At 49.4% G+C, this 20605-nt stretch overlaps 1 pseudogene across 1 annotated transcript in view; it reads left to right on the top strand.

Annotated features, from left to right (window-relative positions):
* The window catches only part of LOC309362425 (inositol polyphosphate 5-phosphatase OCRL-like), a 28257-nt pseudogene extending 7862 nt beyond the window's left edge, over positions 1–20395 (top strand). The window contains exons 4-14 of the transcript in view: positions 6875–7057; positions 7773–7872; positions 7991–8241; positions 11623–11676; positions 13511–13614; positions 15025–15159; positions 15661–15771; positions 16239–16404; positions 17218–17426; positions 17806–17829; positions 20280–20395. The product of the transcript in view is annotated as an inositol polyphosphate 5-phosphatase OCRL-like (transcript). The remainder of the gene's footprint in view (positions 1–6874; positions 7058–7772; positions 7873–7990; positions 8242–11622; positions 11677–13510; positions 13615–15024; positions 15160–15660; positions 15772–16238; positions 16405–17217; positions 17427–17805; positions 17830–20279) is intronic.
* Positions 20396–20605: the final 210 nt, after the last annotated feature.

Here is a 20605-nt window from a genome sequence, read left to right as displayed (position 1 = left end):
CAGAAATTTGTCTCTGTCTTCCAATGTTCTGATTTTAATCTTCCTCCCTCTAAAAGTAAACGATAATCCTTGAGGGAAATCCCACCTAAAGATGATTGAGTTGCTCCTCAATAGTTTTGCTAATTCCGAGTATTCGGATCTCAAATCCAACAGCTGTCTAGGAATATCCTTATAAATTTCAATTCTTTTACCCAGAATGTCCAGTGAATTTCTGTAATGTAGGCCCAAAATCTTGTCCCTTTCCTCCTTTGATCTCAATGTTATCAAGCAATCTCTGGGTTTGTCTTTTCTTATCAATCTTCCCAGCCTAAAAGCTGATGTAATTTTAAAGTCTTTTTCCTCAAGTTTCCACTGCACAGAAAATATTTTGGTCAGGAACTCAGCCAGTTTGTCTTCTTCTACTTCAGATACAGATCTTATCCTTAAATTAGTCTCCCTATTCTTCAATTCAATCATCGAAAGATAGGTCTGGTGTTCACCTACTTGTTTGTTGAGTGGTCTTACCTCTTTTTCCAACTGTCCAAGTCTTTGGCTAGTGTCTTCAACCAGTTTCCTGTTTTCCCCTGCAGCCTCCTCCAATTTTGCAATCGATTGAGTGTTCTGTGCCACTTGCCCAGTTATTCTATTTAGACATTCTGTGTTCTGATCTATTTTCGCAGTTTGCTCATCAGCCTTTTTGTCCAAAGATTCCACTCTCTTGTCCAAAGATTCCAATTTTTCATAGATTTTTTCTAGAATGGAAGAGGCTGATCCTGAAGCCATATCCTCCAATTGTAAATCCTCTGTCTCTCCTCCCCCTGCCTGTGGCAAGGAGGCAGCTTCTTCCTCAGAGTGTAAGATAGGCACAGACGATCTACGTTGCTGTAAAGTTGAGGCTAAAGTTGTTTGTCTCGTTCTTGGTCTTTGTTCTTTTTCCTTAGTCTCCTTTTTCTTTGCGCCACTCATTCCAAACTTATCTAATAGTCAAGGTCAAGCTGAGTTGTTCCCATGAGAAAAAGACGGCCCAGGTGCAGCACTCAGCCAGCAGGCCAAGAAATGGAAAGTAAAACAATATCACTGCCGTTAAGTCCAAAAACCTCTAGGGGGAGCCTAAAATGTCTTCTCAGGAAGGATTACCCAGAAATAAAAGTTAAAGTCCAAAAACCTTCCAATGTTAAGTTTTTAGCAGAGTTGGTATTATAAAAACACAATGTCTCAAAACAGTGCTTGCTGGTACTTCAATTGATGTTATAAAGTAACAAAGTCCAAACCTCTCAGGTTTTCCCAGTTTGTGTATCAAAATGCTTGGGTCTGCAAACTGATTGCTACTGTTACCAGGCAGTTCCAGCCCTGGTTTCCTTCTTTAAATTGTAACTTCAGCAGAAAAAGATTTCAAAGTCCATGCTAACACATAATCCAATGCTTAAACTCCTTTTCTGTCTTTAAATACAGCTCAGTAAATGCTCAGATCCAGTCAATAAAAAAATTACTCACAGCCTCCACTCCTCCAGCTCTTTGCGTTCAAGTTCAATGGCGGCGGAAGACGGACTTCCTTTTTCTTTTTCGTCCTCCGCTTTCAGCCAAATTCAATTACTTTGGTCTCAAATTGGTCTCCAATTGATTGAAAGTCTCTATTACTCACGGATTGCTGTCTTTTAAAAGCCAAATCCAGGAAGAAAGGTCGGCGCTCACCGGCAACGGCTTCGCGGCTTCTCTCCGCCGATTGCGGAACGACCCTCAGCACCGCTGCCTCCTCCGCGATCCGGAGCCCCTTACGGGGTTCCTTCAACGTTTCGGGGGCAGCTTCTGGCGCCCGCCGGGTCCCAAGGCTGCAGGCTTCTGCCGCCTGCAGTTTTCCGGTGTGGGTATCCGCTTCGCCGTAGCGGACGACCCGTTCTCGGACGGAGCACCCTTCCCAGTTAGGAAAGGGCAGCCATTACCCTTCGCGCCACCTCCGGAAGTGACTACCACTACAGTTTAGAGCAGCTACCGGCAGCAATGGACACAATGGTTTTAAATGTTTTAATCGCTTTTAATTTGCAGCACTTTAAATGGTGGTTGTTTTTTTTTTTTTTATAATATTATATTATTTCATTACTTTATTTTTGCTTGGGGTGGGATAAGCATTTAGTCAGGGCTATTGTTTCTTGCTTTGTTTTGTTTTGTTCTGTTCTGTTTTGTTTTATTATTATTATTATTCTGTTAAATTATTATATAGTTTGTATTTTGCCTTTTAAGGGGAAGGGTCATGGCTGCCTGGGAGTGGGCCTCAGCCAATAGATTGGGTGGGGCAGGTTCCACAGGGGGAGATGTATTGGGACACCCGATCTCAGTGATCACGGGCAGGAGGAGGAGTTATGCTAAGACCAGACCATGTCATTACCGAGGAGGCAGGTTTAGTCGTTGTTTGAGGACTATCCCTGCCTCCAGGTCTGGTCCTGACCGGAAGGATACAGTAATCAGCAAGGGAAACCCACATGACCTGAAAGTGTTGCTGTGCAATGCCAGGTCAATGATGAATAAAACCACTGCCATCCACGACCTGATTGTGGATGGAGGATTTGATCTGGCATGTGTGACAGAGACCTGGTTGGATGAAGCAGATGGGCCTGTCCTTGCCGCTGCTTGCCCACCAGGTTTCTCTTACGCACAGCAACCCAGGTCATGTGGGCGGGGGGGGGGGGGTTGCAGTGATTTTTAGGAAGTCATTAGTCTGCACCAGGCGTCCTATTGGGAAGACCCAGTTTTCTGAGTGCATGTTCTGGAAGTTGGGCAATAGGGGCAGTACAGGATTCCTACTGGTGTACCGACCTCCCCTCTGCACCAAGGATTCCCTGCCCGAGCTGCTTCAGGTCATGGCGGATATGCTCCTGGAGACACCTAGCTTGGTTGTCCTGGGGGATTTTAACATCCATGCCGACACGACCTTACAAGGGGCTGCTCGGGACTTCGTGGAAAGCATGGCCTCCATGGGGCTGTCCCTGAATAAGTCTGGCCCAACTCATAGCCACGGACATGCCTTAGACTTGGTGTTTACCTCTACGGATGTTGGTGATCTGACATTAACTAAAAGCGAAACAAAAGAAGTGCCATGGTCAGATCACTTCCTGGTGCAACTGGACTTCTCCGCAACCCTTCCCCTACGCAGGGAAGTGGGACCGATTCGGATGGTCCGCCCCCGCCACTTAAGGGATCCAATTGGCTTCCAGAGAGTGGTAGGGGATGCTTTATCCCAAGTTGATGGCCTTTCAGCTGATTCCCTGGTGGCACGCTGGAATGCGGAGTTAACCAGGGCTATTGACTGTCTGGCTCCGAAGCGCCCTCTCCGATTGCATGGAGCCCGGACAGCCCCGTGGTTTTCCCCGGAGCTGAGGGTGATGAAACAATCGTTGAGACGGCTAGAGCGCCGGTGGCGGAAAACTCATTCTGAATCAGACCGGACACGGGTTAGAGCTCAACGTCGAGCCTACCAAGTGGCAATGGCGACGGCGAAGAGGGCCTTCTTCGCCGCCTCCATTGCATCTGCAGAAAACAGCAGCAGGAGACTTTTTCAGGTGGTTCGCAATCTATCAGAACCACCTGTACCACCGGGGCCTGGTAGGGACCCCAAGACCTCCTGCAATGCTTTTGCAAAGTTTTTTGCGAATAAAATCGCTCAGATTCAGAAGGAGCTAGACTCCACCGTGGGAGCAGGGCCAGGGCGGGAGAGTGCTAGAGTTCTGTCTGGTCCTGTTACATGGGATCAATTCCAATCTGTTACCTCCGAGGATGTGGACAGGCTGCTTGGACGAGTGAAACCGACCACCTGTCTCCCTGATCCTTGCCCATCCTGGCTGATAAAAGCGAGCCGGGAAGGGCTGGGTGATGGGCTCTGCGGGGTGGTGAATGGCCAACTATCGCCCAGTCTCAAATCTGCCATTCTTGGGCAAGGTGATTGAGCGGGTGGTTGCTGAACAACTCCAAGCACGCCTGGAGGAAACGGACCATTTGGATCCCTTCCAATCGGGATTCAGGCCTCACCATGGGACTGAAACTGCCTTGGTCGCGCTGGTTGATGATCTCCGGCGGGCTAGGGACAAAGGTGAGAGCTGTTTCCTAGTTCTGCTGGATCTCTCAGCGGCCTTTGACACCATCGACCATAACATCCTTCTGGACCGTCTAGAGGGGCTGGGAGCTGGGGGCACTGTCATACAGTGGTTCCGCTCCTTCCTCCTGGGCCGTGTTCAGAAAGTGGTGGTGGGGGGTGAGTGTTCAGACCCCTGGGCTCTCACTTGTGGGGTGCCTCAGGGTTCTGTCCTCTCCCCCATGCTTTTTAATATCTATATGAAGCCGCTGGGAGAGATCATCAGGGGGTTTGGACTGGGTGTTCATCAGTATGCAGATGACACCCAGCTCTACCTCTCCTTTAAATCAGAACCAGTGAAGGCGGTGAAGGTCCTGTGTGAGTGCCTGGAGGCGGTTGGAGGTTGGATGGCGGCTAACAGATTGAAGTTGAATCCTGACAAGACAGAAGTACTGTTTTTGGGGGACAGGAGGCGGGCAGGTGTGGAGGATTCCCTGGTCCTGAATGGGGTAACTGTGCCCCTGAAGGACCAGGTGCGCAGCCTGGGAGTCATTTTGGACTCACAGCTGTCCATGGAGGCGCAGATTAACTCTGTGTCCAGGGCAGCTGTCTACCAGCTCCAACTGGTACGCAGGCTAAGACCCTACCTCCCCGCGGACTGTCTCGCCAGAGTGGTGCATGCTCTAGTTATCTCACGCTTGGACTACTGCAACGCGCTCTACGTGGGGCTACCTTTGAAGGTGACCCGGAAACTGCAATTAATCCAGAATGCGGCAGCTAGACTGGTGACTGGGAGTGGCCACCGGGACCACATAACACCGGTTCTGAGAGATCTGCATTGGCTCCCAGTACGTTTCCGAGCACGATTCAAAGTGTTGGTGCTGACCTTTAAAGCCCTAAACGGCCTCGGTCCTGTATACCTGAAGGAGCGTCTCCACCCCCATCGTTCAGCCCGGACACTGAGATCCAGCGCCGAGGGCCTTCTGGCGGTTCCCTCATTGCGAGAAGTGAGGCTACAGGGAACCAGACAGAGGGCCTTCTCGGTAGTGGCGCCCGCCCTGTGGAACGCCCTCCCATCAGATGTCAAAGAGATAAAGAATTACCTGACGTTCAGAAGACATCTTAAGGCAGCCCTGTTCAGGGAAGTTTTTAATATGTAATGCTGTACTGTTTTTAACACTGATTGGGAGCCGCCCAGAGTGGCTGGGGAAACTCAGCCAGATGGGCGGGGTATAAATAATAAATTATTATTATTATTATTATTATTATTATTATTATTATTATTATAACCTGTATCAGAGTTGGGGCTGGAGAAAGCGACATCTACATGACAGCTTTATTGTTGGGTGCCAGGCAAAGTCTGTCCTGTTCACTCAGGCCACATGGGTGGGTAATTGAAAGTATTAGTTGTGGTGGGCAATTTCCCTTGGTGCCACATACTGAACCGTGGCTTCATATTATGAGCAGGACGGCAGCCTCTCCTCCAGGTTTGCACACCTCTCCCCCACCCCAAGCCTATTGGGAAGCTTCCACTTGGATTTTAAATTAACCACAGTTTGGTGTGTCCAGATCCTAAGGTGGTTCATTTGACCAGCTTTGTAAACCCACGATTGGAAATGGGCTTGTTTCAAGGAGCCATGGTTCAAATGAAGCGGTTTGTGCAGCTTCAGACATTGTGACAAGATGCAGTTAATCCAAAACTGAAGCAAAACCTTTGGAACTCCTCCTAAAAGCTGTGCTGGAGGAAAGGGAGGTGTGACACCCCCCCCCAACACTTGGTGTGGGTCATCCTTATAATGCTAAGCTTACTACTTCAAACAAAGTTTTTGAGTTTTTGCTTTGGTTATTTCCTCGTACTGTTAGTAGTAAGGTAAAGTTAAAGGGACCCCTGACCATTAGGTCCAGTCGTGACTGACTCTGGGGTTGCGGCGCTCATCTCGCTTTACTGGCCGAGGGAGCTGGTGTGCAGCTTCCGGGTCATGTGGCCAGCAGGACTAAGCCGCTTCTGGTGAACCAGAGCAGCACACGGAAATGCCGTTTACCTTCCCGCCGGAGCGGCACCTATTGATCTACTTGCACTTGGACGTGCTTTTGAACTGCTAGGTTGGCAGGAGCAGGGACCGAGCAACGGGAGCTCACCCCGTCACGGAGATTCGAACCGCCGGCCTTCTGATCTGCAAGTGCTAGGCTCTGTGGTTTAACCCACAGCGCCACCCGTGTCCCACTGTTAGTAGTACCCAGTGGCCATTTGTTTTTCATGTCTCCTTTTATGATATGTTTATCAGTATGTGGTTAGCAGCTTCAGATGCTACTGTTTTACAGAGGCTGTTTAGCTTGCTCTTTTTACCCCTTTACTAGACAGGCTGTATTTCTGTGCTGTTTTCAGAGTCGGGAATGCCCATTCCTTCATGGCCAGCATGGAAACACAGAAGGCTAGCCTTTTAGGAGGTTTGCAAAGAGGACAAGGGTGTTACGGGGTAATCTTCTAGCAAACAAGCTTGGCACAACAGATCTGAGAGGTGGTTTTCTGCTCCCGGAAAGCCAGCCTGGAAACCAGGTTGCCAGGTGAAGGAAGAATGGAGAGATCAACCAACTCACTTGCCTTCAAAGAATTTCTGGTTGCCTGTGGCTACTGGGATAGTGCTTAGATATCAGGCTGGCTGACACATCTTAAAAAATACAAGGGAAAAGCTTTTTTTCTTTCATTAGCAAAGCTCCTTTGGGGCCCCGAATAGCTAAGCTGAGGAAGAAGTGGCTGGTATTACTTGTTTGTTCTTGGTCCTGATCTTGCCTGCCCTTGCACACTCCTGTTGTCTTTGCATATTTGACCAGCACGTCTGTTCCGATTGGAGTCCTATTCCTGCACTTCCACATCCTTCTCTTTGGCACTTGGGCATTCGGTTCCAGGAGCTGGACCTGAGCACAGAGGCTTTCTTCTACTTGGACTCGACAAAGGAGCAAGAGTGGCTGACAGCTGTGGAAAAGGCTTTGCGTTCCAAATCCAAGTACAAGAAAGTAAGTCCAACCCCACCCATTTCTTCAGCAGCCAGACAGCTGTCAGGAGCTGGAGTGAGGAGGAGGAGGAGGAGGAGGTCAGCAAGAAAAAACACCTGGTGTCAGTGGAGTTTTATTCAAAAGAAGCCAACATTCTTTATTCAAAGAAACCCAAACCGTGCAGGCCTCGTGATCACAGAAACCTTTCCCAACAGGTCTTGCCCCAGTGAGGTAGTTGTGAAGGCTGAAGGTTGCTACCCACCCACCACTCTCTGAAGTCTCCTCCTCCCCCTGGTCCTTCCCAAGCATCCTGAGACTCTGACACCTTGCCTGTCTTTGCTCCCTCCTCTTAATTTCTCTGTGTTCTGGGAGACCAGCAGGGAGGGGAGCTGATCGCAGCAGGATGGGGAGACCCCCTGGCTTCTTCAGCAGCCTGCCTGATCTCTGCCTCTTGACCCCCGCCTCCAGCCTCCACTTCTGCCTCGGATTCTGGGCTGCTGTTTGCCACAGAATCTTCCTGCCCTCCTGCCTCTTCAGTTTCCAACACCTCCTCTTGCTCACAGTCTGCTCCCTCTTCTCCCTCGGACGACCCCCCACCAGTTCCCTGGCTCTGAGCCTTCTTCCCTTGGGGGATCCCCAGTTGGTGCCACCTGCCACTCCTATCTGCATCCAGCCGGCCCAGGACAGCAAGCAATGAACAGAGCTGGTAGACATCCCAGTACCTTGCATCTTCTAGGTGCAGCTGGTGCTCATCTTTGTCAGGAAGGACCAGCTCAGCCGCATCAAGGAAGTGATGAGGGAGACAGTGGCCACAGGCATCATGGGGAAGATGGGGAGTAGACCCTGACAGCGGAATTCCCTACGTCGATCTTTCTGTCTGTCTGTCTGTCTGTCTGTCTGTTTTTCTAATCTCTGCCAACCAGTTCCCCCTCTTTCCTGCTTGCTCACTAACAGCCATCTTTGCTCCGCCCCTGCAGGGTAACAAGGGGTATGTGGCCGTGAGGCTTGTCTGCAACAATACCAGCTTCTGCATGGTCAATTCCCACCTTGCTGCCCACGTGGAAGACTTCGGGCGCCGAAACCAGGATTACAAGGATATCGGTGCCCAGATGAGCTTCCTGCCCCCTGACCAGGGTCTGCCGCAGCTGACAATCATGAAACACGAGTGCGTTTCGAGGGCTTGGAGGGAGAGAGCCTTGGCTGATGTAACTTGCTGGTCTCCGCTATCTGGAGAAGCAAATTGAGTCACGTTTCTGTAACTTTCCTGCCTGTGTGTAGCTCAGGGTAGGCAGCATTTGTTGTTGTTTAGTCGTTTAGTCGTGTCCGCCTCTTCGTGACCCCCTGGACCAGAGCACGCCAGGCCCTCCTGTCTTCCACTGCCTCCCGCAGTTTGGTCAAACTCATGCTGGTAGCTTCGAGAACACTGTCCCACCATCTCGTCCTCTGTCGTCCCCTTCTCCTTGTGCCCTCCATCTTTCCCAACATCAGAGTCTTTTCTCTTTTTTAAAGAAATAATTATTAAAGTTTTACAAAAACATAAGTACAAAAATACATGAAAAAATAAAAATAAAAATACAACATACAAAAGACAAAAGACAAAAATAAAATAAGAAAAAATAAAAACAAATCTGTTTTTTTATAACTTTAAACTCATTTGCTTGTTTCCTTGACCTCCTCTCACCTCCCCTTTTTGTATCCCCTTTACATAATCAAATCAGCAAATCCTTACCCTCATTCATTGTCTTATCTCTATATCTTAACATATTATAACTCTTTATTTCCAACCATTATCAATTCATTTTTGCATATTCTTAATAACTTTGTTGCTAATGCCACTTATTTTCAATCCAACATCATTTTAACATTCGTTAATTTTACAGTGTTTCTGCAAATAGTCTTTAAATTTCTTCCAGTCTTCTTCCACCAACTCTTCTCCCAGGTCTCGGATTCTGCCAGTCATTTCCGCCAATTCCATATAGTCCATCACCTTCATCTGCCACTCTTCCAGGGTGGGTAAATCTTGTGTCTTCCAATACTTTGCAATAAGTATTCTTGCTGCTGTTGTTGCATACATGAAAAAAGCTCTATCCTTCTTTGGCACCAATTGGCCGACTATGCCCAGGAGGAAGGCCTCTGGTTTCTTCAGGAAGGTATATTTAAATACCTTTTTCATTTCATTATAGATCATCTCCCAGAAGGCCTTAATCTTTGGGCACGTCCACCAAAGGTGAAAGAATGTACCTTCATTTTCTTTACATTTCCAACATTTATTGTCGGGCAAATGATATATTTTTGCAAGCTTGACTGGTGTCATGTACCACCTGTATATCATTTTCATAATATTCTCTCTCAATGCATTACATGCCATGCCATAAATTTCATACCGGTGGTCCACAATTGTTCCCAGTCAGCAAACATAATGTTATGACCAATGTCTTGTGCCCATTTAATCATAGCAGATTTAACCATTTCATCCTGCGTATTCCATTTTAACAGCAAGTTATACATTCTTGAAAGTATCTTAGTTTTGGGATCTAACAGTTCTGTTTCCAATTTTGATTTTTCCACCTGGAAGCCATTTTTTTTGTCCAAATTATAGGCCTCTCTTATTTGGTAATAATGAAGCCAGTCTCGCACTTTATCTTTTAATTTCTCAAAACTCTGCAATTTCAATTTGTCTCCTTCTTGTTCCAATATTTCCCAATATTGCGGCCATTTGGCCTCCATATTGAGTTTTTTCTGAGCCTTTGCTTCCATTGGTGACAACCACCTTGGGGTTTTATTTTCCAGTAAGTCTTTGTATCTTATCCAGACATTAAACAATGCTTTCCTGACAATATGGTTTTTAAATGCTTTATGTGCTTTAACCTTGTCGTACCACAAATATGCATGCCACCCAAAAACATTGTTGAAACCTTCTAAGTCCAAAATGTCTGTGTTCTCAAGAAGCAGCCAATCTCTCAACCAGCAGAATGCTGCTGATTCATAGTAAAGTTTAAGGTCTGGCAGGGCAAATCCACCTCTTTCCTTTGCGTCAGTTAGTATTTTAAATTTTATTCTGGGCTTCTTGCCCTGCCAGACAAATCTAGAAATGTCTTTCTGCCACTTCTTGAAACAGTCCATCTTGTCCAGAATTTGCAATGACTGAAACAAAAATAACATTTTTGGCAATACATTCATCCATCAGAGTCTTTTCCAGGGAGTCTTCTCTTCTCATAGAATCATAGAGTTGGAAGAGACCACAAGGGCCATCGAGTCCAACCCCCTGCCAAGCAGGAAAGACCATCAGAGCACTCCTGACATATGGTTGTCAAGCCTCTGCTTAAAGACCTCCAAAGAAGGAGACTCCACCACACTCCTTGGCAGCAAATTCCACTGTCGAACAGCTCTTACTGTCAGGAAGTTCTTCCTAATGTTTAGGTGGAATCTTCTTTCTTGTAGTTTGGATCCATTGGCCACTCATGAGGTGGCCAAAGTCTTGGAGCCTCAGCTTCAGGATCTGTCCTTCCAGTGAGCACTCAGGGCTGATTTCCTTCAGAATGGAGAGGTTTGATCTTCTTGCAGTCCTTGGGACTCTCAAGAGTCTCCTCCGGCACCAGAATTCAAAAGCATCAATTCTTCGGTGATCAGCCTTCTTTATGGCAGGCAGCATTGTGCTCTCCAAATGTTGATTGACCAAAATTCCCATAATTGCTAAGAATTGGCCTTGCTGACGGGCTCATGAGAGTTCCACTTCAGCAACACCAGGAGGGTGCAGTGTCGGCGATCCCTGCTGCTGCAGCTGCACCACTAAGGTTTCTACTAGAGCAGCCAGGAGAGAGCAACATAAACCGAGTGGCAGAGATGTATTAGATGAGATTATAGCAAATGTGGGCAACTTCTCCAGTGATCGGGGTGGGAGTTGCAGTTTGTTAAGGGCAGTAACGCGAAAGCAGAGCGGCCATTTTGCATGGAGAAGGTTCCCGGCTCAGTCACCAGTGTGTGCAGCTAGGGCTGGGCATGATCTCTGCCTGAAAGCTGCTGCCAGTCCATGTAGTCCGTCCTGAGCTTGATGGGTCAATGGTCTGCCTCAATATAAGGTCGCTTCCCATGTTCCTGTGTACTACAGCAGGGTTTGGAGGGCCACAAGCGCCCTGCCCATGAATTCAAGAACCAGGGGAAATTCTAAAAGTCTTTGCTGAAAGGACATCAAAGCAGGGGCCAGGTGAACCTCTTTGGGAGATTATTCTGAAAGGTCGGGTGCCATGACTGAAAAGGCCCTGCCATGCTTGAAAGAGCAGGAGTTCCCTGGGAAAGGGATTCTAGTCAGTGGAGAGGCAGTGCAAACATAAGTGGGCCTTCTTCTGGTACCCTTTCCCCAAACCTTGAAACACTTGAAAGGCCAAATGGGATGCTCTGAATTGGGCCTGGAAGCAGTTCAAGAGCCAGTCTAGTTCACAGAGCACTAGCCTAATATGATCATACTGCCCAATCCTAGTTATCAGTCTTACTACATATTGCAGGAAGTGGCAGCAGGCTGCCTCCCGACCCCCGACCCCCGACCCCGTGAGCTAGCCTGTAGCTGTGGTTGCTTTGCTTTTTTCCAGCATTGTCATCTGATCACTAAAAATGAGCTTCAGAGACTTCTGACCTACGACCAGGTGAGAGACATCTTTGTGTTATATGTGGTGGTTTAGGATATTGCCCTGTTTATTTCCTTTGTCTGGGATACCCCAGCCTAGGCTAGAGAAACCACTTTCAGGCAGTTAGGAGCAAAGTGTAGCTATAACATAGGATGACTGCGACTTCTACAAATGCTTTTTAAGGTTGCCGGTTTGTGCAACCTGAATTAGAAGCAAGTCCCAATTAAGTTGGAGGGTTGCCTTGGAATAAGTAGGACTGCTCTGCCGTTTCCCAGTTAGAGGGCTTTCCTAGCTCAGCACACGCTCCAGATGTTGTTGGACTCCCATCAGCCCCAGCATAGCTGCTGTCCAGCAATATCGAAAGGTCTAAGGTTTCCTGCTCTAGGTTTTGCATCTGTCTGGAAAATCTGCGTTGCTCACATGTTCTTATCAGCAGAGACTTCCATTAAGTCCAATTAAATTGCTGGTGCTTTTTGTTTTACATTTTTCTCTCCAAGGTTTGTGTGTTCATCATGTTGACGACCTTTCTCCCACTTGGCATAAGGAGCATTGGTATTTTGTGTTGAAACAGGCCTGATTGCTGCACCTTACGGTGGATTTAAACTCTGTGAGCGTAGTCGTGCCTTAGCCCTTTGAGAAGGATGCTGCAAGGAAGGCAAGGGGGGGACTTCCAACATATGCAAAACCATCATAAAACATTAAAAACTTCCCTAAAGGCTGTATAGTTACTTATCTCCTTGACATCTGACGGGAGGGTGTCCCACAGGGCAGGTGCCACTACTCAGAAGGCCCTCTGCCTGGTTCCCTGTAACTTCGCTTCTCACAGTGAGGAAAAGGCCAGAAGGCCCTCGGTGCTGGACCCTGATGCCTGGGCTGAACAATGGGGATGGAGACACTCTTTCAGGGCTGAGGCCATTTAGGGCTTTAAAGGTTGGCGCCAACACTGAGAATTGTGCTCAGAAACGTCCTGGGAGCCAACGTAGGATGCAAAAGGGTGGTTTTGCAGTTGCTCATAGTGTCGGGGGTGTATTCTGGTGGTTGTTAACAGTTTGTATGGATTATTGGTACATATAAGATTGTCTATTGGAGGTATAGCTAACCTGTGGTCTGCCGGATGTTACTGAGCTGCAGTTCCTGTTGGCTCCAGCCATCATGGCCAGTAATCAGGGATGATGGGAATTGTAGTTCTGCAGCATTGTGAGGGCCACGTGTCTGCTACTCCTGAGTTAGAGGATTTTCCTGTCGTGTGATGCAGCAAAGTAATTTAAGATGACATGGGGCAAAAATGCACAAGCATCCTGTACCTTTAAGAATTGGGTATAAGATAGGATCTCAGCAGGTATACCCCTTTTTTGCACTTGGCTAACCTACTAGTAGGGACGCGGGTGGCGCTGTGGGTTAAACCACAGAGCCTAGGGCTTGCCGATCAGAAGGTCAGCAGTTCGAATCCCCGCGACGGGGTGAGCTCCCCTTGCTCTGTCCCTGCTCCTGCCAACCTAGCAGTTTGAAAGCACGTCCAAGTGCAAGTAGATCAATAGGTACCGCTCTGGCGGGAAGGTAAACGCTGTTTCTGTGTGCTGTTCTGGTTCACCAGAAGCGGCTTAGTCATGCTGGCCACATGACCCGGAAGCTGTACGCCGGCTCCCTCGGCCAATAACGCGAGATGAGCGCCGCAACCCCAGAGTCGGTCACGACTGGACCTAATGGTCAGGGGTCCCTTTACCTTTACCTTTAACCTACTAGTACTTCACCTTGGTCTTCCAGCACAACAGTGGCTGTTAATAGACTCCATTGTCAGGCAACAGGGGGTCTTCTGCTTCTCTGCTGATAAGCGATTTCTTTTTGGCTTTAGCTAAACATTCAGCGTACCCAAAAGACAGCTTTTGCTGATTTCACAGAGGGAGAGATCAAGTTCATCCCGACGTACAAATTCGACTCTAAAACAGATCCTGCTTGATAGTTGAGCCTTTGTAAGTAAGTCCTCTCAATCATTCTTCTGCAAGGCTTGTTTGTTTTTCCTAGTCTGCTGAGATGCTAGTAGTGTCCTGCCTTTCCATCCTCCTGAGCAGGCTAGTAAAACATATATTTTAAACATGGCTTTCTGCTAAGCAAGCTGTTGGAGGAGGGCTAGAGTTGAGGGCTGGACGGACTTCCTTTCCTCTGCAGCCAGAATGGACACCAAGCCACAGAGGAAGAGAGAGATCCAGCTCTCCTTCACCTGCTCACTTTGCTTGCATGGAATTCCCGGTTGCCAAAGGCTGCTAGGCGAGTTGTGAAATGCAAGGCTGTGATATGTTGTCTTCCTCAAGCCATCCCTGCTCAAAGTCTCTGGAAATGCTTTGGCTCCTTTTCCACAAGCAGCCTTTCCCCCACATTTGTCCTGATAATCAGCATCCTGTTTCATGGCGTGTTTAAGCAGAGAATCCTGTTTGTGTCAAGGAAGTCTGGGAATGAGACTTGGTGCTCTCTCAAGATGAGTCTGCCAGGGCATAAGAGCATGAGAGCAGCCCTGCTGGATCAGGCCATTGGTCCATCTGGCCCAGCATCCTGTTCTCACATTGGCCAATGAGATGCCTCTCGGGGAGCCCACAAACAGGACCTGGGTGCAACAGCACGCTCCCCTCCTCCAAGCCATACTGCTTCTCTTGGTGGAGTATGTTCTCTGGCCATTATGGCTAGTAGCCATTGAGCCTCACCATCCAGGATGTGGCATATTCTTGTGGTTCTTGACAACTGTCAGAAGCCACCTAGGCCTGCTAGTTTCATTGCTCTTGCTGTGGTAATGGGGAAATCAAAAGGACAGGCGGAACATGTAGTGACGAAGCCGGAAAACGGCAGGCTCCTTTGGGCAGCATTTCAGGTGCCAGAAAGGGTCTTTTGGATCACTGAAAAAATAGTGTCTGAACAAGAATAACGGGGCCCCTTGCTTTGGGGAAGGATCATCATTTGGTGGTGTGCCATATGCTTTGTATGCAGAGTCTCAAGTTGAAAGGCACCTCCACCTGAAAAAGGATTGGGCCACAGAGAGCTGCTGCCAGCCAGAGGAGACTTAATTAATGAATTGTGGGGTTGGAAGGGATCACGAGGGTCATCTCGTCCAATCCCTTGCAATGTAGGAATCCAAACTGGGGGAGGTCAGAAAATCATTCTGACCTGGTAGAAGGCAGCTTTTGATTTCCTGACAACTCTCTCCATGAGGCAAAATGCCTGCACACCTGCAAGGTCCGCCCCTTCAGAAGTTGGACTCCCAAGCCCCATCATCTCCAGCTCTTGACCGTGGTCAAGATCACAGGCCGTGTGTGGAGCCAAAGTTTGACTGTGTGAGCCTTGTGTGTTGCCTCAGCCAGTCCAACTGTCTCCTTGCAGTGGGAAGTGCCGTGTGCCAGCATGGTGTGAGCCAATCCTCTGGCGAGGAGGCAGCGTGAATCAGCTCAGCTACCGAAGCCACATGGAATTGAAAAGGAGCGACCACAAGCCCGCCAGCTCCCTCTTCCTCACAGGGTAACACCTGCCCTGGCCAGGGCTATCGTCTATTCAGGCTTTTTAGTTGCCTGCTATGTGGCACCTCCTCGAATCTGGGCAGGCCCTGACCAACAACCAGGCCCCTTTCCACAGAGCTCCTCCTTGGCCAATGACTTCCGGTGCAAGGAGTGGGCAGGTTTTGGCTCTGTTAAATCCCTAGGCTTCCATTCTCCACTGTTCTGAGTACACGCTGCTCCTGCAGGCATGGCAGACCACATGGGCTGAACTGTATACCTTAACCGTTGGCTCCATTCATGCAATGGAGCTTCTGTGGTACTTGGCTTGGAGCATTGGGCTTCAGCCCATTGGCTCTGGAAGTCACAGCCGCTGCCATCCTGGGGAAGCTCTCAGAGTTACAGTACTTGCCTCTTTCAGGGCTGGGAACAGGGGGTGCATCAGGCCTTATTGCTCTTAACTCATGCCCCCCCTTTTTAGTCCATAGCCCCAACAAATGTGCTCTGCCCCCCCCCCCCCCGATAGGTGAAGGTTGTGGATGACCGACGGTACCGGAAAGTGATTGAGGATATTGTTCAGTTGATGGACAGGATGGAGAACGAATTCCTTCCCTCCCTGGAGGGAGGTAAGGACGAATAGGATCCTCTCCAACCCCTTAAAGAGGGTTTGCTGCAAAAAGACCAGGGGGGAAAGAAGGCCTTGGCCCATCTAGCTCAGTCTTGAGCGGTTCCCCAGGATTTCCGGGGGATCTCTCCCAGCCCTACCTGAAGATGCTGGGGATAGAACCTGGGACCTTTGCATGCAAGGCAGATGCCCTTCCACTGAGTGGCAGCCTCTTCCTCTTCCTTGCAGGCAAAGACTCCAGGGGTCGCCAGCGTGGTGCCCTCCAGATGCTGGACTACAACTCCCATCATCCCCAGCCAACATGGCCAGTGGCAAGTGCAGCAATATCTGGAGAGCCCCACGTGGACCTGTTGCATGTGCAGTCCCCTAAATGAGAGGCCGGGGCCAAGGACAAACTTCCCCCTGGAGCATGTTTCCTTGCCTCTGCTGAAGGCAAACACTCTCTTTCCTCCCCCCCCCCCCCCCGTTTTGCTCTGCAGTTTCCGTTTGAGAATGTGAAGTTCCGGCAGCTGCAGAAGGAGAGGTTCCAGATCACAAACAACGGGCAGGTCACCCTCCACTTCTCCTTTATCCCCAAGCTCAGTGACAGCCAGTATTGGAAGCCATGGCTTCGCGCTGAGCCCTGCGAGGGATACTTGGAGCCCTGCGCGTCTCTCTCTGGAATCAGAGAACTGTAGAGTTGGAAAGGGACCCCAAGGCTCATCTAGGGAAGGCCTTCCTTTTCCCCTCCTCTTCCCAACCCTCCTCCCTCAAACCTTGGGAGTTTGGTAGAGCAGGGGAGGCTTAACATTTGTGGGCTGCATTGCCCCATGCTCAAGCCTCCAAGGGCCACACGTCAAAGCAGCTGAGCCCAAAGTGTAAAAGTGTGTGTGACCAGCTTTAAACAAAGACACACAGACAAATGAATTGAAGCCAAGCAATGCTGGAGGGTCCCCAAACACCTTTTGGCATCGCAGGGAACCAGTGAGAGCAGTCCGTCCAAAAATTACTTTTTTAAAAAAATAATCGTATTTTTATGTTGTGGAGGCACAACAATATCTTGGGGAACATATAGAACTAGCCAAACCTTTAAAAATTCGATGAAATGTAAACTAAAAAAGAAAGTTACATTGGGGGCGCAAAAATCCTTTCCCTTTTGATATTCTTTTGTTAGGATCACTTTCTCTCACCCCCCAGTATCCTGTCACCATCTTCTGTGCAGCTGCTGCTTTGGAGGACTAGAGAGGAAAGTGGGGTGGGGGTGGGAACTGAGTCGCTTCTTCTCCTAATTCTTGAAGTTAAGGTTTGCCCCATACACCTGTGAGAACAGGATGCTGTACTAGATGGGCCGTTGGCCTGATCCAGCAGCCTCCTATTGTGTCCTTCTGTTCAATTCTTCACCGTCTTCACTTTTAATTTACAGACAAGCCAACTTGGCTGTGCCCAAGAGTGTATCTACCTGACCTCCTCCCGTTTTAGGTGAGACGGTGGACATTTCCCTGGATGTGTACGTCAGCAAGGAAGAGAAGATTGAGGCTATCTTTGTCCTTCACCTTGACCCTGGCAAGGACTATTTCCTCACCATCGGTGGGAGCTACCTACCAAGCTGCTTCGGGACCTCCTTGGAAGCCTTGTGCTGGATGAGGCAGCCGCTTGGCGGAGTTCCCGTCACCAGACTTATTGACCTGGTAGGGAAAGGGGTTGATTTACCTGGCAGGTTCATGTGCTGGATGTCTACCCTTCCCACTCTGCTTGCCTGCTTGGAAAACAGCTGCTCTTCCACTCAGCAATGTGGGGGCTGGGGGTCCTCCGCTGCATTCAGCTTCAGCTTCTGTAGCTGTGCATCCGCTTCCTGTGTGCTGTTCATGCCCTTTGTTTGCCTTGACTGAGTCATCCCAGGTTCTGGTCCTCCCACCTGCCCTTTCGCAGGGCCACTGAACCGTGTGCATTTCCCTGCCATCTGCCCAGATTCTGTTCAGCCAACGGGCTGTTTCTTTCTCTTCTCAGGGCCTGTGCCATTAACACCCTTGGTTGTCTGTTGCTCTTGCCTTCCACCTCTGATCTCAGGGAGAAGACGGCTTCCTAGAAAAGGTAACAGTTGGTTTGCTATCCTCTAGATGTTCTTGTAGCGGGCTCAAAGCAGGTTTACACGGGGGTTGCGTTCCGAGGTGCCGTGCATTTAAATGAAATTGTGTATATTGGGGGCAGCATTGGAAAAGCCTGCAAACACCCTCTAAACTCCCGGAAGCCCTTTTGAAAGGCCTTTTGAAAACCAGCAGCCTCCCTGCAAAACTCCTTGCTCCAACTCTCCACAGGTCTGAAAGGTCGGTGCCAAAGCTCCTGGGAGGGAGTCGAGATGCTGTTTCCATGCCACTTTGCCGCTTTTGTGCTCTTGGGGGGGGGGGACATTTTTGCCCCTTCCAGTGCCCCTTCCAGCTCTGCGGCAGTGTGCATGTGCCTCGAAGGCACGTAAATGGAGTTGCCCTTGTCAACGATCAGCAGCTGCTCCATGCAGTGGCAGCTGGTCCCTTAGGGCAAACCAGGCACTACCCCACCAACCGGACTTTCCTCTCAGGTACCCACACCTGCCTGCCTTCTGACTCAAATCCAGTCCAGGTGGTGGCTCTAGCTCTCTGCTTTGGTCTCTCCCCTAGTCTCAACGTGGCCCTTGTAGAACTCGGCAGAGGAGAACGGAGACGAAACCAGAATTTGCCATCGCTGCTTGACTCTGGGTCCGCTTGCGATTGGCAGCACGGGAGGCAGAAAGCCCAGTCTCATGATGCAGGTGCCAGCCCCCTCTGGCCCCAAGAGCCAGTTTTCTCCTTGTCTCTGTGCTCAGCAACTGCTGCACAGGCTGTGCCACTCTGGCTTACTCTCACCACCTGAGCACTGGCATTTGGGAAGCGGTAGTGGCTGCTTTGGGGTGGCTCAGGGAAATGTCACTCCTCTCGAAATCAGATCAACTTGGGTGTATTATCCTAGCCACAAGGAGACCGTGGTGACTGTCAATTTGGACAGCTGTAGACATTTAGAATCATGAAGGATATGTTGATCAGTGGCTCCGGTCAGGGCTATTTCTTGCCACTATTATCACAAACCACATGCTTTTGATTACCAGTTTCTGGGGAACATGATGGACAGAGTGCTCTTGTCCCCGTGTCCCTATGGACTCCCAAGGGCATGTGGTTGGCCATTGTGGGAACAGAATGCTGATCTAACCCAGCAAGGCTCCTGTGTTCTTTAGCATGCACCAGCTACTCTTGCACTAAGACTCTGATACAGCATGTGTCATTCCCCACACCAATACTCTCTCTCTCTCTCTCTCTCTCTCTCTCTCTCTCTCTCTCTCTCTCTCTCTCTCTCAACAGGGGCGGGGAGTATTGGCGGGGGGGGAGGGGGGATGAACTGGGTCCTAATCAACAGCTGCCCTGGGGATGAGGGGATCAAATTCTCCATCCTTGCCAACTCCTTTCAGTGATGGGCTGCTTGCCACTGCTGTGCTCCTAAAGCTCTCTTGCTCCCCCCTCCTCTCTTTCTCTTTCTCTTGAATGTGGTAGCTTGAGATAGAAATAACCACCCTGAACATTCCTGGAGAGGAAGATGGGAAGGAGGCCGGAGGCATTGTTCACCAGCTGCTGTGTGCTGCATTGCCCAGACAAAGTCGTGGGCTGGGGCTCCAGCTGTTGCTCAGTTTCTACCCCTGCCTCTGCAACGTGCTCTAGACAAGGGGTGGTGAACATGTGACCCCCTCATCTCATCATGCTGGCTGGGGCTGCAGCCCATCAACCTATGAAGGCCCATCCATGTTCTGTTGCTGTTTTTGTTACTTATTTCCTGCCCTTCACCCTAAGGTCCCAGGGCAGGTTCCAACAATTTAAATAAAATGTTAGCCAAACCTCATGTCCACAGCTGCATATTCAGTAAGCTTTTGGGTGAACTGCACATCCGGAGTGGGAGGATTACTAGCTGCATATTAATAGGGGGAGGGGGAGCTTGGATTTGGGGTGCGAGCAATTAGTTTTTTGTTTCCCCACTTGAGATGCTTGCTGTGGCTAGGGCCGGGCGATATATTTTCAAATCAGCTTGAAGTCTAGATAGTGAGACTGGTTTCATAATTTCTGACCTGGCAATATATTGCGAATCATGATGTGTGTGTGTGTACTATGCAAAAAACACCATGTGGGGGGAAACTGTGAAGCCAGACAATGCTTCTTTAGATTCCTGCAGCCCCTGTGGACTCTGCCGGTTCAGCTTTCCCCTGCCCTCCTGCAGGGGGCAGCCGAAATCACAATGCGGGGGAAACCGTGAAGCCAGCCAATGCCTCTACATAGCTCCATCTTATTTCAGACATCGTGATATATTGGTGTATTGCAATGTTTAGCTAGTGATATATCGCCGTGTTGAAAGCCACCTATCGCCCAGCCCTAGTTGTGGCCTCAGAGGGCAAGACTTGTCCACCCAGCTGGAGCAAGGAAAGAATGCATACTGGCACACATTCTGTCAGGCTCTCATGCCAGTCCCCCTTGTCATTGGACCTCCAGGAGAAGCAGTTTCTGGATATCGTACCCCAGGATGGTGATGACTCCACTGAGCAGCCAAGGAGATCTGGCTTTTGGTGGACCACCTCTTCAAGAATGCCTGCCACCAGGTGAGCTGAGGGGGAGGGTACCATTGAAAGGATGGGTGTGGGCTGGAATCCAGTACCAGTTTTGGGGTGTGCAGGTTCCAAACGTCCCAACTGATTTATATCTTAGCTACCAACTCGCTGTTACGAGCTCCTGCTGTGAGTATAGTGGCACCTTGGTGGAGCGCAGCGGGTGGGACATCCAGCATACGGTCTTCCTTAGAGCGGCTCAGAAGAACCCAA

This window comes from Podarcis melisellensis, assembly GCF_964234715.1.
Source record: "Podarcis melisellensis genome assembly, contig: HAP1_SCAFFOLD_210, whole genome shotgun sequence".
NCBI classification, from domain to species: Eukaryota; Metazoa; Chordata; class Lepidosauria; order Squamata; family Lacertidae; genus Podarcis; species Podarcis melisellensis.
This window is presented reverse-complemented; position numbering and strand designations above follow the sequence as displayed.